This window comes from Aphis gossypii, chromosome 2 (genome assembly GCF_020184175.1).
Source record: "Aphis gossypii isolate Hap1 chromosome 2, ASM2018417v2, whole genome shotgun sequence".
Lineage (NCBI taxonomy): Eukaryota > Metazoa > Arthropoda > Insecta > Hemiptera > Aphididae > Aphis > Aphis gossypii.
Window position 1 is genome coordinate 65,537,609 of NC_065531.1, and position 14,657 is coordinate 65,552,265.

General features: G+C 25.2%; 2 long non-coding RNA genes across 2 annotated transcripts; both read right to left on the reverse strand.

The window, feature by feature from the left end:
- Positions 1-221: 221 nt before the first annotated feature.
- LOC114120383 (uncharacterized) lies at positions 222-4,524 on the reverse strand. The gene is made up of 6 exons (XR_007604191.1): positions 4,454-4,524; positions 4,191-4,232; positions 3,873-3,890; positions 3,707-3,757; positions 858-941; positions 222-284 (listed from the first exon to the last, which is right to left on the reverse strand). It is a non-coding gene; the product is annotated as an uncharacterized LOC114120383 (long non-coding RNA).
- Positions 4,525-9,413: 4,889 nt separating this feature from the next.
- LOC126550144 (uncharacterized) lies at positions 9,414-13,814 on the reverse strand. The gene is made up of 3 exons (XR_007604190.1): positions 13,712-13,814; positions 13,508-13,558; positions 9,414-9,464 (listed from the first exon to the last, which is right to left on the reverse strand). It is a non-coding gene; the product is annotated as an uncharacterized LOC126550144 (long non-coding RNA).
- Positions 13,815-14,657: the final 843 nt, after the last annotated feature.

A 14,657-nucleotide genomic window follows, 5' to 3' on the forward strand; every position in this document is an offset into this window, starting at 1 on the left:
CATTATAACAAAATAAAAAGTAGCTATACATTTAAATGTGTTTTTAAGTTATATAATAGTCTAACCTAACCGTTACAGTAAGTTGTATAGAAAACGAATATAAACAGATCTATGGACTATAGTGAGGACGAGGTTATAAACTTTTAAATTATTATGTGTGATTAACTGACACACTATAATATAATATAATACATTTTTTAATAATTTACTAAGATATTTACTTTTAACCGCACACCAATTAATTGGATATTCATATAAGTCATACAAATAAGATAATTTTGGTGCTTTGAAACAAAAAATTAAAAAATGTACAGTTATTTATTTAAATAATAAATTCATATAACTCTTTATAATAACTATCTAAAATTAAATATTTGTAGTATAATAATTAGTTTAAGTCTTAGGTAACGTACCTACTTATAATAATATATTAAGATATGTGTTGTCTCGTCTAACAAACGTTTAAAGTTGCTAATCGGCGTTTAGCAGAATCTTTTTTACTTTGCTGTTTTTAATAATTTTACAATGAATTGAATTTAATAATTTACAATATTTGTACAATAAACAACGAGTATAACATACAAATTTGATGAAGTTAAGAAATTAGAATATGGTGTTAATGGGGAAGTCACCCAGTGGCAACAACACAGAATATAGGTTCTAATAAGCATTATAATAATAATTCCTTTTATTACATTTGTCTTTGTCGACCTGATGAATTCCATTGATTCAAAGTTTACAATTTTAAATAGCATTCATAATTATGAAAAGGTAAAAAAGGTAACTTATTGGACAAAATTACTGGGAAATCAAAATTATTCCAAATTTCAACATTTCAGTTTATAAAAATAACTTACGACTGAAGTTATTGTTAACTGGTACTGATGTATCCTTTTTTTTTTTAGTAAATAACGAAGATATGGCGTTTGGTTTTTTAGTAACTGAAATTAAAAACAATTTAAATTGTATGCGCCCAACACTGTGGGGCTTTCAAAGAATCACTCGGGATGATCCGAAAACAACAATGTCAATCTGGTTTAGACGGAGCGATGGATAGGCAACTTAATTGACTCAGCCTTAGAGCAACCCTGGATAGGCAACTAAAAGGGCACTATGATAACGACGACAAAGAAGGGAAACGGATTACACGGGAATGAGGAGGTAACAGGTTAATTATGGGGAGGGACGCTCTGTGGTCGAATCGATTTGGTGCAATGACCAAAGAGCTCACAACATAGGGGCCTTAAACTAACTTATAAACTACCGATGACTCGAGACGATGAAAAACTGGAACTGGTCACTAGAATGGCGCTGACTAGAAGACCTGGGCGGCCTCTCACACACCACGGCGGGTGCTGACGGTCTTACGCAACGGGCCGTGTCGGTCGATTTGGTGATCTGGTCGGCCTCTCACAAACCACGGCGGGTGCTGGCGGTTTTATAAAGATTTATATGGCATACCTGACGACGATACTGTGCACCATACACACAGATCCCAAAAACTTGTATTTCCACCGCAATAGCGGACTAAGAAAGTTCAGAGAAGGGAACGAAAAATTAATAACAATGAATATGAAAGATGAAGATGCGCTCAATGCGACTTTAATATGAAGTATATAGAACAAAACAAAACGCTGCAATAGCGAGCACAACGAACAACGGTTTTTTTGAATCGAACGACGACAATAACAATAATAATAATAATAATAAGGGCGTTGGCCGCAAGACAATAATGATAAAAACAAAATAAAATAATAACAATATAGAGAGATATAAGAACAGATGATTAACCAATACGATAATCAACGACAATAGCAATACTATAATAATAATAATAATAATAATAATATAATAATAATAATAATAATGATATCGCAAATGATTAGGAAAAAAAGGGAGATAACAAGGAGATTGCCGGCGTCGTGGTCATTAGCATCTCGCGCTAACCAGCCGATTTGGCATATCGCTATTTAACAGTAATAACTTTAGTCGCACGAATCGTCTTGGCGCGAACATAAATAGTGAATGATATGAATAATTTATTGTTAAAAATTTAATTCATTAATACAATATTTAATTAATATAATCTATAATTTAAATTCAATATACTTTGATCTCGACTCTACACTCTAAATAAATAGTCAATAATAGTACTATATAGATTCTAAGTGTAGCAATTTATGTATTTTTGTTACGGGCAATATTAACATTTGGATAATGTCGACATTAGCCTTTAGCCATCTATTTTGGATAATGTGTTATTTTTCGTTAATGAACATGAAATATCAACATTATCCGGATAAGGTTAACCTTAACCAGTCAATATTGGATAATGTTAAAGGTTATATATTAAATAGTCTATAAAGTTGTTGGCATTTTACAGTAATAAAGCGTCGAACTGCCAGTGTATAATATTTAGGTCAATCCGTAAGTTCCTCCTAGCTAACATTGGAGACAGCATGAGAATTTCTTTATTTCTATATTGATAGAGGACGAGCAGACCCAAGAAACATTATATTTGCAGTTGTGTCATCTATTGAATATTATAAACTTAGCAATAAATATGATACTTTGTCACAGTTATACATTAGAAATCAATTTGGTGTTTATTTGTTATCTTTAATACAGCTTGATGAGATATTGAGGTGGTGCATGTAGAAAAATCATTGAGGGAAATTACGAGTCTAATATGCAGACGGTATTGGAAAAGGATACAAAAGGTATTCATGTTAGAGAAAATGCGACACCAGTTGATGTAAGCGCAAATCATCTAGCATTTTCTACAATTTAAAATGGCATAGGAGCATACCATGTAATAATAAAGAATAACGCACATAAACACTTTAATTCTATACTTAAAATAATATTTCAAGAAATAATTTAAAATATAAAATACAATTTAATGTTGTATATCATTAGTAGGTTAGGTTATTCAAAATGAAAAATAATATTATATGTATTATATGGTAATTATTAATTGTTTTTTTTTAAATATATTGAACAATGTCTATAGTCTAAAATGATTTTACCTCATGCATGATACATTTTTATAGCTGTTAAGACATTATCCTAAAGTGCTTGGCTAATATTATATTATCCGGTTAATGTTAACAATGGCCAACATTTAATAATATTCATGGAGGGTAATGATAGCAGAATGAAGGCTAATGTCCACATTATCCAAATGTTAACATTACCCGTAACATATATAATATAGATTTTATTTTTGAGTAATGTGTATAATAAATTAATAACTTTGGAAATTAAATAAGCTTTCAAATATGTTTCTTTTACATTTCATTTTTGATGCATGTTAAGTATCATCTATGTTTATTTCAGGCTTTTATGCTACTTATTAGCATACACAAAATTAAGATTTTCTACTGCATTCAATTAAATTGGATGTCTATGAATATAATAAAATAGGAACTTAAAAAAGCAAAATGCGAAGTTTTTTTTTTTTTTTTTTAATAACTATTTATTTTTAAATTAAACCTTAAGCCATAAGGGTTAATTTTTTCTGTTGTTAATTATTTCTTAAGTCTTAAGAAATAATGAACGACAGAAAAAAATCGAGTACATTTATTAAATAGGCATGTATATTTTATAATTTTCAAACTAATGGCACATAAAGATTAATACTACGATTTTTAAAAATAATTATTCAATCCTCGATTTAAATTTCATTGAGGATTACTATACTTACCAAGGGTTGGATCAGTTGGATGAAGAAATTTTGAAAAATCAGCTACATATGCTAATATTATAAATATAATAACTATAAATAATATAATGTAATATATTTCTTTAATTGTAAATTAATTCAACTAACTTAATAATATTTTACTCAAGTTATCATTAAAATAACTTACTATTCTTATCTGCCGAGGCTAAATTAAAAAAACAATACATATATACATTATACATAGTATTATATACATAATTTTGCTTAATATTAAAATATTCATCTTTTAAAAATCATCACAAAGCATCGCATCAATATTGCACTTGAATGGCAGTGATCTAATATTTTACCGGATTATACTATACTTAACTAAATATTTATAACTAGTTATAACTAATTTAATTACTAGATAATAAAAAATGATCATTTACAAAAATTTATACCTATAATAATTTTTTTCTATAAAAAAAGCTATAGTTTTTATTTAAACCCTGCCTATACTTACGTAGTACAATTACTGAAGATCTATTAAGTTTAGCTGGTACATCTAAAATATTATGTTAATTTCTTTGATATAATAATATTATCATCATTTGTAGTAATCATCTATGGTCAATTCTACAAATATATTTTATATTAAAAGCGAAGTATGTTATGTTAAACAAAAATATTATCATTCACGTAAGCAAAATAAAAATAAATATTTTAAAAGTATTACTTAAAACTTAAAAGTTATACTATAATATATAAAAATAAAAATAAAATTACTATCAAAACCCTTTTCTAAAATTGAATCTGTTAAAAATATTGAAAATAAAAACAATTAATTTAAAATAATCAAGATCATTGAAACAGAACCTTTCATATTTATTGATAAATTAAACGATAACGTTTTTTTTTTATTTCTTAGTAGTAATAATGATTTATTTTAAATATGAGGAATTCATATTTTCATCAGTTAATTAATTTAGCATTTACTGTATAAAATATAGCTTTAAAAAATGGTTTACCTTTTTTATGTTATTTTAAAATGTTTAAAAAATTTGAATTTTTTTTTAAATCATAACATATTTGATTATAAGAAAAAAAAATTAAAAAATTAGTACAAGGTTCATCATTACTTTTCTTCCAGTTAAATAATAAATCGAAAGTAGAGGTTAAGTTATATATTTTTTTTTTTTTTACAAGCTTTTTATGTTAAAATAGTATGTAAAAAGTAATTGGATATTTAAACAAAGTATAACAATTTTAGTTATTGTGTTATAACATAAATATGTATATTATAAGTAGAGATTTAGCATTTTCAAAAATGTTAGATCATTTTTAACTATTTATAGAACATATCTATTCACACTATCTTAAAAATAAAAATAACTTTTTTATGCTTACGCTACACTAATTTATTTAGTTGTTTAAAAGGTTCTGTTCCAATTCTAAATATAATTAAGGTTCTTTGATTTAATTCTAAATCATAGATATAGTATCCTTAACTTTTACTAAGAAATATATTAATCAATAGTAAAATTAACTATAATAGTTCTTATAGTAATATTATCAAATGTATCAAAATTTAATTGTAACATGTGGTCTTACTGTAACAAGCTAAAAGACGAAAATAATTTTAACTATTAATTAATATTAAATAAATGCATACCTGTTAGTAAATGTTAATTTGCAGTTTAATTAAGTATAACGAATGATGGTTTTAAAATTAATACATTTCATTCAAACAATTGTAGCTTAAATAAATATTTAAAAACAAAATGACAATGCGTTGATTGTGAAATGAGTAAATACATACATTTAAATTTTTAGTAACAGTAATACGCTGGATTAAAATATTTGGAGCATGTAGGCACATATACTCGTATTATCTGTACCCACCCATAATACATATCACAAATAGTTCTACTAATTATTGTGGATTCTCCTTATTATAAAATATTTTGTTATAAATAAAAAAGCAGTAGCAACCATACAATTAATAACCGTATAATAATATGTACCTACTACATTTTATTAAATATAAAATAAATGAATGTACAAAAGTCACTTTAGAAGAAAACTTATATACTTAAATTAATAAACATAAAATAAAACACTTTTCAAGTGAGATATATTTGTTGAGTACCCGCTAAAAGTGAAATCTGTAAATCTTAGTGTAGTTCTTAATGGTTAATGTATTAATGCAGCATTCAGTTTTAAAATTTACCAAACCTTAATAGAACTATGTGATAATATTATATTACATGAATATTCTATTATTGATTATTAACTCTTGAAAAATATTTTCTAATACCTAATATTAAATACATAAAATATTTATAAAATATTGAACTAACAGAGTAATATGTTAACACTCACAAATATATTAAACTACAATTTATTAAAACTACATAATATAAAATATAAAAATTAAACTTCTTGATTAATTATTATTTACCTTGAATTGTACACCAAGTCAATGGAGATCGTCTATAAACTACAAAAAGAGAAATTGAACATAATATATTAACTATGTAAACATTCGTATTATATTGTAATGTTCTAACGCAGTTAATAATATAAAATATTTATCGTAATACATAAATAACGTTACCAAATTATTAAAATTTAGAATTTTCTTTATATTTAGAATATTTTATGAACATTTTGAAATTGCACCTAATCTACATCTATCATCCTTTTAGTATATACTACATACAATCTTTTATGAATTTATATCTGTTTAATAATGACTTCAATCGTCACTCACTCATCTATCGATATTTATCGAGTCGGCTAATTGTAATTTATCATTCTATTTTAAATTATTATTTATTATAAGTCTTTTATTTGTTTTTTTTTTTATAGTTCGGTATCAACTTAAATTTATCTTTATTCGAACATTTTCTCTAATTTATCAAGGTTCAAAGTTATTAGTGATTCGCTTGAATATATATTTTCTATTCTTTCTTTACAATCTCCTGATGCTTTTTCCAAATCTCCAATCCCCGTCCCTCTCCAAATATATATATATAATGAATATATATATAAAATAAAATAAAACAAACTAATTTTAAGTAGTGTTAATATTATTTTAAAAATTTTACTATATCTGATCATTAAAAAAAAATTAAAACTTTTTAATTCCGTCAAACAATTTATATTTAGTCGTAGAAATTATTATTTATCTAATCTTATACTACAATTTAAATATTAGATTTTAAATTTTACGTTAGAAATATATTTATCAAATTTTCATTAAAAAATGTCCCTAAATAAATACTCTTTTGATTATTCGATACTTTAATAAACAATTAGAATTATATACGTTATTTTATGCTGTATAGGTATTGTTTCATATTTTTCACAAATTATTATTATTATAATGACTTTAAAGTGATATTAAAGTTATTATTTCTTTTTTAAAAAAAACATACTTACACCGTCTTTTATGAGTTCTATAAGTTTTTATGAATAGGTCTTTAAATCCTAAAATATATTTTGTACCATGAAATATTTTTTACCATTTTGTTTGTATGATATATAATTATTTTAAATAAGTATGCTATAGCCTATAAGTATAACTATAACTAATAGTAGAATATGATATTGGCTGGTATTATGATAGAACGTCTAATAATGTATTAATATTTGTATTAGATTAATAATTACAGAGTATGAATGTCATAATAAATATTCTATTTTATGTAGTATTTCAAGCGATTGTATTTCATAGAAATAAGAAAAGTAACTACCTTAAATATATAATATAGATATCGTATAATTTTATGATATTATTATAACAACAATATATTCTCAGAGATAATCAAGAAAAAATGTTTTTAAGTTTATTGAACCATATAAGTAGGTAGTTACATTATCATACATTAATGTACATCAATATACACCGTTAGATTAAAATGATATAAAAATACAAATATATATACGAAGAATAAACTGAATGATTCTTAATTCAGTATTTATGTTGAAGGTAATAATGTACAGCGATCGTATTAGAACACACTCGATTATGTTGAATTAGGTCACCATACAGAAACTATATTATAGTGTAAATTTTGCAGATTTTTGGATAATTTACAAACACCTGACGAGATTAATTTTCTGCTATACAACATAGTATATTATATATTATAATATGAAGAATTAAAAATATTTACATATAATAACATGTAAATTAAAGAATACATTTTTCAAGTATATGAATCAAATTGACAAAGTTGAAAAAAGTCGGATATCTACTAAAATTACTTACCTGTATCGCCTAAAATTTGAAATCAATAAATAAAATTATTTCAATCTTTAAATTATTACGTAATTAAAGTATAACCTATGATTTTCTTTAACTCCACAACCTTTCATTAATTTTTAAATTGTTATATTATTAAATATAATGATCGATTTTTACTAAAATGTTCATACCGAATGATTTTTAATAGTAAATTCCCATTACCATCAAAAAAAAAAAAAAAAATAGTAAAAAAGTATATTTTAATATAAGTATCTATTTTTTTTTATCAACATAATTTTTACAACATATTACAACAGGTCCATCATTAATGTTTTAATCATAAGCAAAATATGTTTCTGAGCATTTTGAATGAATAATTAATAAATTATAACCAATAAAACTAAAAAATATATGATGTTATTTAAAAAACTAAAATTAAAAATTAAAAATATTAACGTTATATTTTAATAAGATCAAATTATGCAAAAAAAAGTATTTTCAATAATATTAATACATTTAAATTTTTTTCAAAGTTTACTGTTAAAATTAACATCCTAAGATATTTTGTATATAAATCTTCTAAATCATATGTGTAGCTGTTATTATCGTTAATCTTCTGAACAATTTTATCGTTTTCAATAAAATTTAATCAAGAGTTCCTTGATATTCAAATGGCGTCTATACTTTTTTGTTTCAACATTTATAAATTGGTATAAAGTCACTCAAGCATGAATTTAGTTTGGGCTCAAGAAAATTGAATATTATTTTGTTAATTTGTTTATTTAAATGGTTACCGTTGGTTAAAAATTTAAATCACTATAGTAACGAGTAGGAATACAACATATATAATTTTTTACAAATATGTAAATAAAATAAATCTTAAAATCAAATACTTATAAATACAATTACAATGATTTCTTTTATAATTTTTAATATTATGAAATACTTTCTTAATTCTTGACATATATAATATATATTATATATTTATATAAATATTTGTAAATTGTAAACACCTAATACCAATTTTTATGATACATACAAAACTTAAATATATAATCTTGCATATCTTTCAATGTTTTACTATTTTGAAATATACAAGCTTATTCACGATTAAAAATTATATATCTATAAATATTCGCATTTGTTATATTCATCTTACAAACGTACAATATGGACGTTCAAATGTTGTGTTCTTTATTTTAACACTAAGTGAATTGTTTCAATATTTAACTTAAAATAAAAATACGTTATAATTATCTATTTGTATTTTTCTTTTTTACGATAAATCCATGTATTAATTTCAAGCAAGTTATAACTATTACATATACTTTTTATCCAATTTAAAAATGACATGCTAAAATTGATTCATCAAAGCTGAAATTTGCTATATTGTACGTTTGTTAGATACAGACAATAAAATAAATACGGCCATACGGTTATCACGTCTTATAAAATTATATTTTTTATTTATTTATTTTAAAATATAACCCATACCCATGAACGATTTAATTTCTTCTTTTGTTTTCTGGTCGTTCTTTTTGTTTGCTAGTGACAATAAAAATATTTTTATATTAGATATACTTTCGCATAATTATCTATTTTCTATATTTTTATTAACAGTCAATAATTACGTTTTAATACATTTCACTAGTTAATTAAATAATTATTTTCACTGTATTAAATAAATCCTATATTATAATACCACAAATTGTATAAATTACATACATTTTCATAATATTATGATAATTAGTTGTTAACATAGAAGGTGTACCTATTTAACTTTAGAAACTCAATGGTTCTACTCATATGAAATATGCATCAAAAACAATACTTCAACAATGGTATGTAATTTTATCTTTGATATAAATGAACAATAAATTACAGCATAAATTGTGAATGAGTGATGATTTGCAATAAATGTTCAGTATGTTGTACTATTCACTATGCACCATGTATTATAAACATACCTTTTTTCATGTTTGAACCGACGACGCTATGAAATTATAAACATACCTAACCTTTTTTTTTTTATCTTCGAATCGCAGTTAGGGAAGGTACTGTGTATAAAATTACTTCTCCCCCGACCGCTTCATTTATTGTTTAAAAAAAATTTACAATACAATTACAAATATATAAGTATACATGAAAACACATCCACAATAAAATACGTATATATCAATGTGAGGGCCTCTAACCACCCTCAGTTGGGCTTCGGCCTACAATTCAAACATACCTATCCTAATTTAACCAAACCTAACCATCATAGGTTCTTAGTAACCTTCAAAAATCAGAATAATATACAATACGGATGAGGTCTCCTTCAAGATATATCCATTCAATTTCCAAAGCATACTTACGCTATGATTTATGAAGTGCATTTGAAGAATTTATACCATAGATTAAAAATAATTACACTATGAGATTTAATTAGGTACTCGGTACACAATATTTTAATTTGCGTATTGTATTATATTATTATTATTGAAACTAATAACAATAATAAAAAAACAATGTAACAATATGACAAATACAATGAAGAACTAGAAAGTGTATATGACACTTTACAGCAGCACTGAAGAAAGATGGTAGTATGTGATATGAACGTGAAGGTTGGAAGGGAACACATTTATAGGCTGGTTATAGTACCTAACAGTTAACATGAATTGAGTAACAGAAATGGGACCATACTGTTAAATTTAGCACACCCGAAAAATTATATAATAAACAATACATACTTTCCTAGAAAAAATATATACAAATTCACTTTTAAATCTTCTGATGGAGGGGACGTACTCGTATATAAGAACTAATTGGGTTCTTGTTTATTTTAAACCACAAACAATGATCATAGAAGACAATACAGTAACTATAATCACAGAAGAAAAACAAGTCATAAACCATTTCAAGGAGAATTTCGAAGACCTGAATCGACCCACTGTAGGTCAGTATTTAAATCCAATTTGGACTGCCAGACAGCAGAAATAGACATAGAGATATCCAAATATGAAGAAACTGAGAATTTAATTAAGAAACAAAATTCAACAAAGCCTCAAGAGAGAACAGCATAGTGGTGGAATTACTAAAAAAAGGTGGGACAAATTGTTGAGCAAAACTAAGGAAGTTATAAGGCAATATGAAAAATTAAGACTATCTCGGAAGAATGGAAAACTGCAATTGTATGCCCAATATTTTAAAAGGAAAATTTCATTAAAACAGAGAACTATAGAGGAATATCATTACTGGACACATGTTATAAAAATTTAACAACACTAATATTAGAAAGAATAAACCCGTTTGTCGAAGAAATAGTTGGGAATTATCAATGCGGATTTAAAAGAGGAAAATCTACAGTAGACCATGTGTTCGCACTAAGACAGATAATGTCAAAATATTACGAATTCGGAAAGGACCTGAATCTAGTCTTTGTGGATTACAAGCAGGCGTATGATAATGTAGACAGAGAAGATCTTTGGAAAATATTGTCAATTTTAGGAATACCCAAAAAATATATGAACTTAATAAAAGCATGCTATGGAAAAACATTATGCAGAGTGCGTTATTTTCAAGGCATCTCAGATTCTTTTGAAGTTAAATCTGGCCTAAAACAAGGAGATGCCTTGTCACCTACATTATTAAACTTAGCCCTCAAAAAAATAATAAGAGACACAAACGATGACAGAAGGATGGAGATAAGCAATGAATAAGTTATGTTAGCTTATGCAGATAACATTGTGGTAATGGGTGAAACCAAAGATATCAACTCAACATCTAAGCTCATAAGTTCAAGTAAAGGAATGTGAATACAATTTACATGTAAACGAAGGGAAAACTAAGTACACGGCTGTTTCGAGAAGACCGCCAAGTATAGATTCTATATAAAATGATAATTATAAATTTGAAAAAGTAGATAATTTTAAGTACTTGGGCGTGAACATCAATAACAAAATTGGTATGCATATAGAAATAAACGAACAAATCCCTAATGGAAATAGTTGTTATTTCAGTATTAACAAATTTCTTAGATCTTAGTTGTTATCCAGAGAATCGAAAATTATACTACTATACAGTCGTTTCCAGATAAATTGAGGCGGCGGCGACGGTGCGAGGGCGCTTTTCAGAATCCCAAACTGGCCACGATGTGTAAAATCTATGTATAAATTATAATATTCTATCTACGTATAATAAATATATATATATATATATATATTAATATATTTTCGGTAGTAACATTGAAGTACGGGAAACCCTTGGTTTTTCGTTATTGCCACGCCTCTGCCGTTTCAATTTATCTGGCAACGTCTGTACCATAGTTACCTTCGACCTACAATAACCTACGCCTATGAAACCTGGTCATTGACTAAAGGCGATAGCAGAAGACATATCCCGTTCGAAAAGAAAGTGTTACGAACCATACATGGACCAAAATTTAACTCAGAAACACGGACATAAGGAACAAAAATGTAAAGATTCTTTATAAAAACCCAAACATACTCTTTTTTTAGTAGGAGAAAACGATTAGAATGGTTTGGACATGCACGGAGATTAGATGGACAGTTAATAAAAAATGTGCCAATCAATAAAATAAATAAAACGAGACCCCTTGGACGAAAAAAAACTCGATGGATTGACATAGTTTCCAAAGATATAATAATGATAGTAATAATGGACTCGAACGCAACTTTAAAAACAACAAATCAGAAAAATAGATAGAGAGTTATCTTGATGGCAGCGCTGGTCCTGAATGGATCATTAAGCTGAAGATGAAGAAGAATAACAATTTTAAAAATATTGAATTTACGTAAGCTTTCAAGAATTTATTGAATCTATCTTACTTTTTTTTTTTGTATATAGATTTAAAAATCATAAATTTATTCAAAGTAATTAATTATTTATATTATATATTTCCACTAATAGGTATAAAACGAAAAATGACAGAAATAGATTTATTTCAACTCAAGAAAAGTTGATTAATATAGCTAATATATTCATAAAATATTGAACATATATTATCAATAGAAATTTAACGTCGTGCGCTTATTTCTTTAAATAAATATATATACAATTTAAATTAAATAATCTTATATTGTTGCATATCATTCAAATTTTTATTATTTCGAAATATACTAGCTTATTCATTATTAAAAATTATATTGTTATAAATATCTACATTGTTTTAAAATTTCTCCACACTCGCATATATTGTATCCATCTTATAAACATACAACATAGACGATCGAATATTGTGTTATTTATTTTAATATTGAAGTAAATTGGTCAAGCATTCCATTTAATATAAAATAGGTACGTTATGGTTATCTGCTTGTAATTTTTTTTTTTTTTACGATAAATATATGCAAATATAATTTTAAGCAAGTTTTAAGTATATCTACTTTTTATCTGATTTAAAAATTACATGCTAAAATTGATTCATCAAATCAGAAATGTATTATATTGTTCGTTTGTTAAATAAAGACAATAATTGAGGCCATATGGTAGTAAAATCCTCTAACCTTATTAATTTTATAGATTAATTATCACATCTCAACAAATTATATTTTTTGTAATTTATTTTAAAATATAACTCATACCCTTGAACAATTTAATTTCTCTTTTTGTTTTCTGGTCATCTTGATTGTTTACTAGGTAGTCACAATAAATATATTTTTAATTAGATATACTTTCACAGAATTATCTATATTCTGTATTTTAAATTTTTATTATCAGTCAATAATTATGTTTATATTAAAATATAAGCACCCATATTTTAATATAATTATAGCTCAATAACTCACTTATAATATCTCTCGGTTTTACTAACGTATCTAAAATAAAAAGTTAAATAAATGTCGTGCAAATAATATATTCTGGATAATATGCAATTATTAATTTATAACTATACTATTAAAATATGTGGTACATTTCATTACTAAATAATCTGTACTCTTACCGTGGCAGGCTTGAATTATAATGAAACAAAAACAAAAACAAACTTATACATTTTAACTTGAGCATTTTAAAATATAATTAGGGTAATTTTTTCTTTCTTTAACGAGGCGTTTAAACAATAATAATTTAAACACTGGCTATCAAATCTCCAAAATATTTTCTAACTTTTATTGTATGATTAACATACATAATATAATAAAAAAAACAATATAATTTCAGTAAAATAATAAAAAGCAAAATCAAACAATTATGTACATAATAACCTAGGCAAATGACAATAGTAGGTAAATAGGGAATATTGGTTCATTGCGTTATCACGGTAGGTTATATAGTAGACTATATTATGTATATAGACGCTAAGACGCCGTCCTTATGACTGAACACAGCGCCAGTGTTCAATAAAACTATTGTTACCTTTTAGAGAATCGGGAAAATTGAAATTATATTAATAAAACCGCTATAATTCATTTTGAGTGAACTAAGATGTCGGCAATCTAGACTGTTGGCGAAAACGAAATATTTTAAAAATATTTTAAAACTGGTTAACTTGTTGGCAAACTGAGTTAGTTATGCAGTGAATATACAGTAGGAGGCTTTTAATCAGTGATACTCTATATTATAATTATAATATATGTATAGTTAATCATAGTAGGTAATTATAATTATATTGTTAGTATAATTGTAGGAATTATACTAACCACATAATTTTTAAGGTTGCATTAGGTAGATAATATTTGCATTAACTGCTGATAGCTTATTATAATACAAATCATATCAATTTATACTTATTAT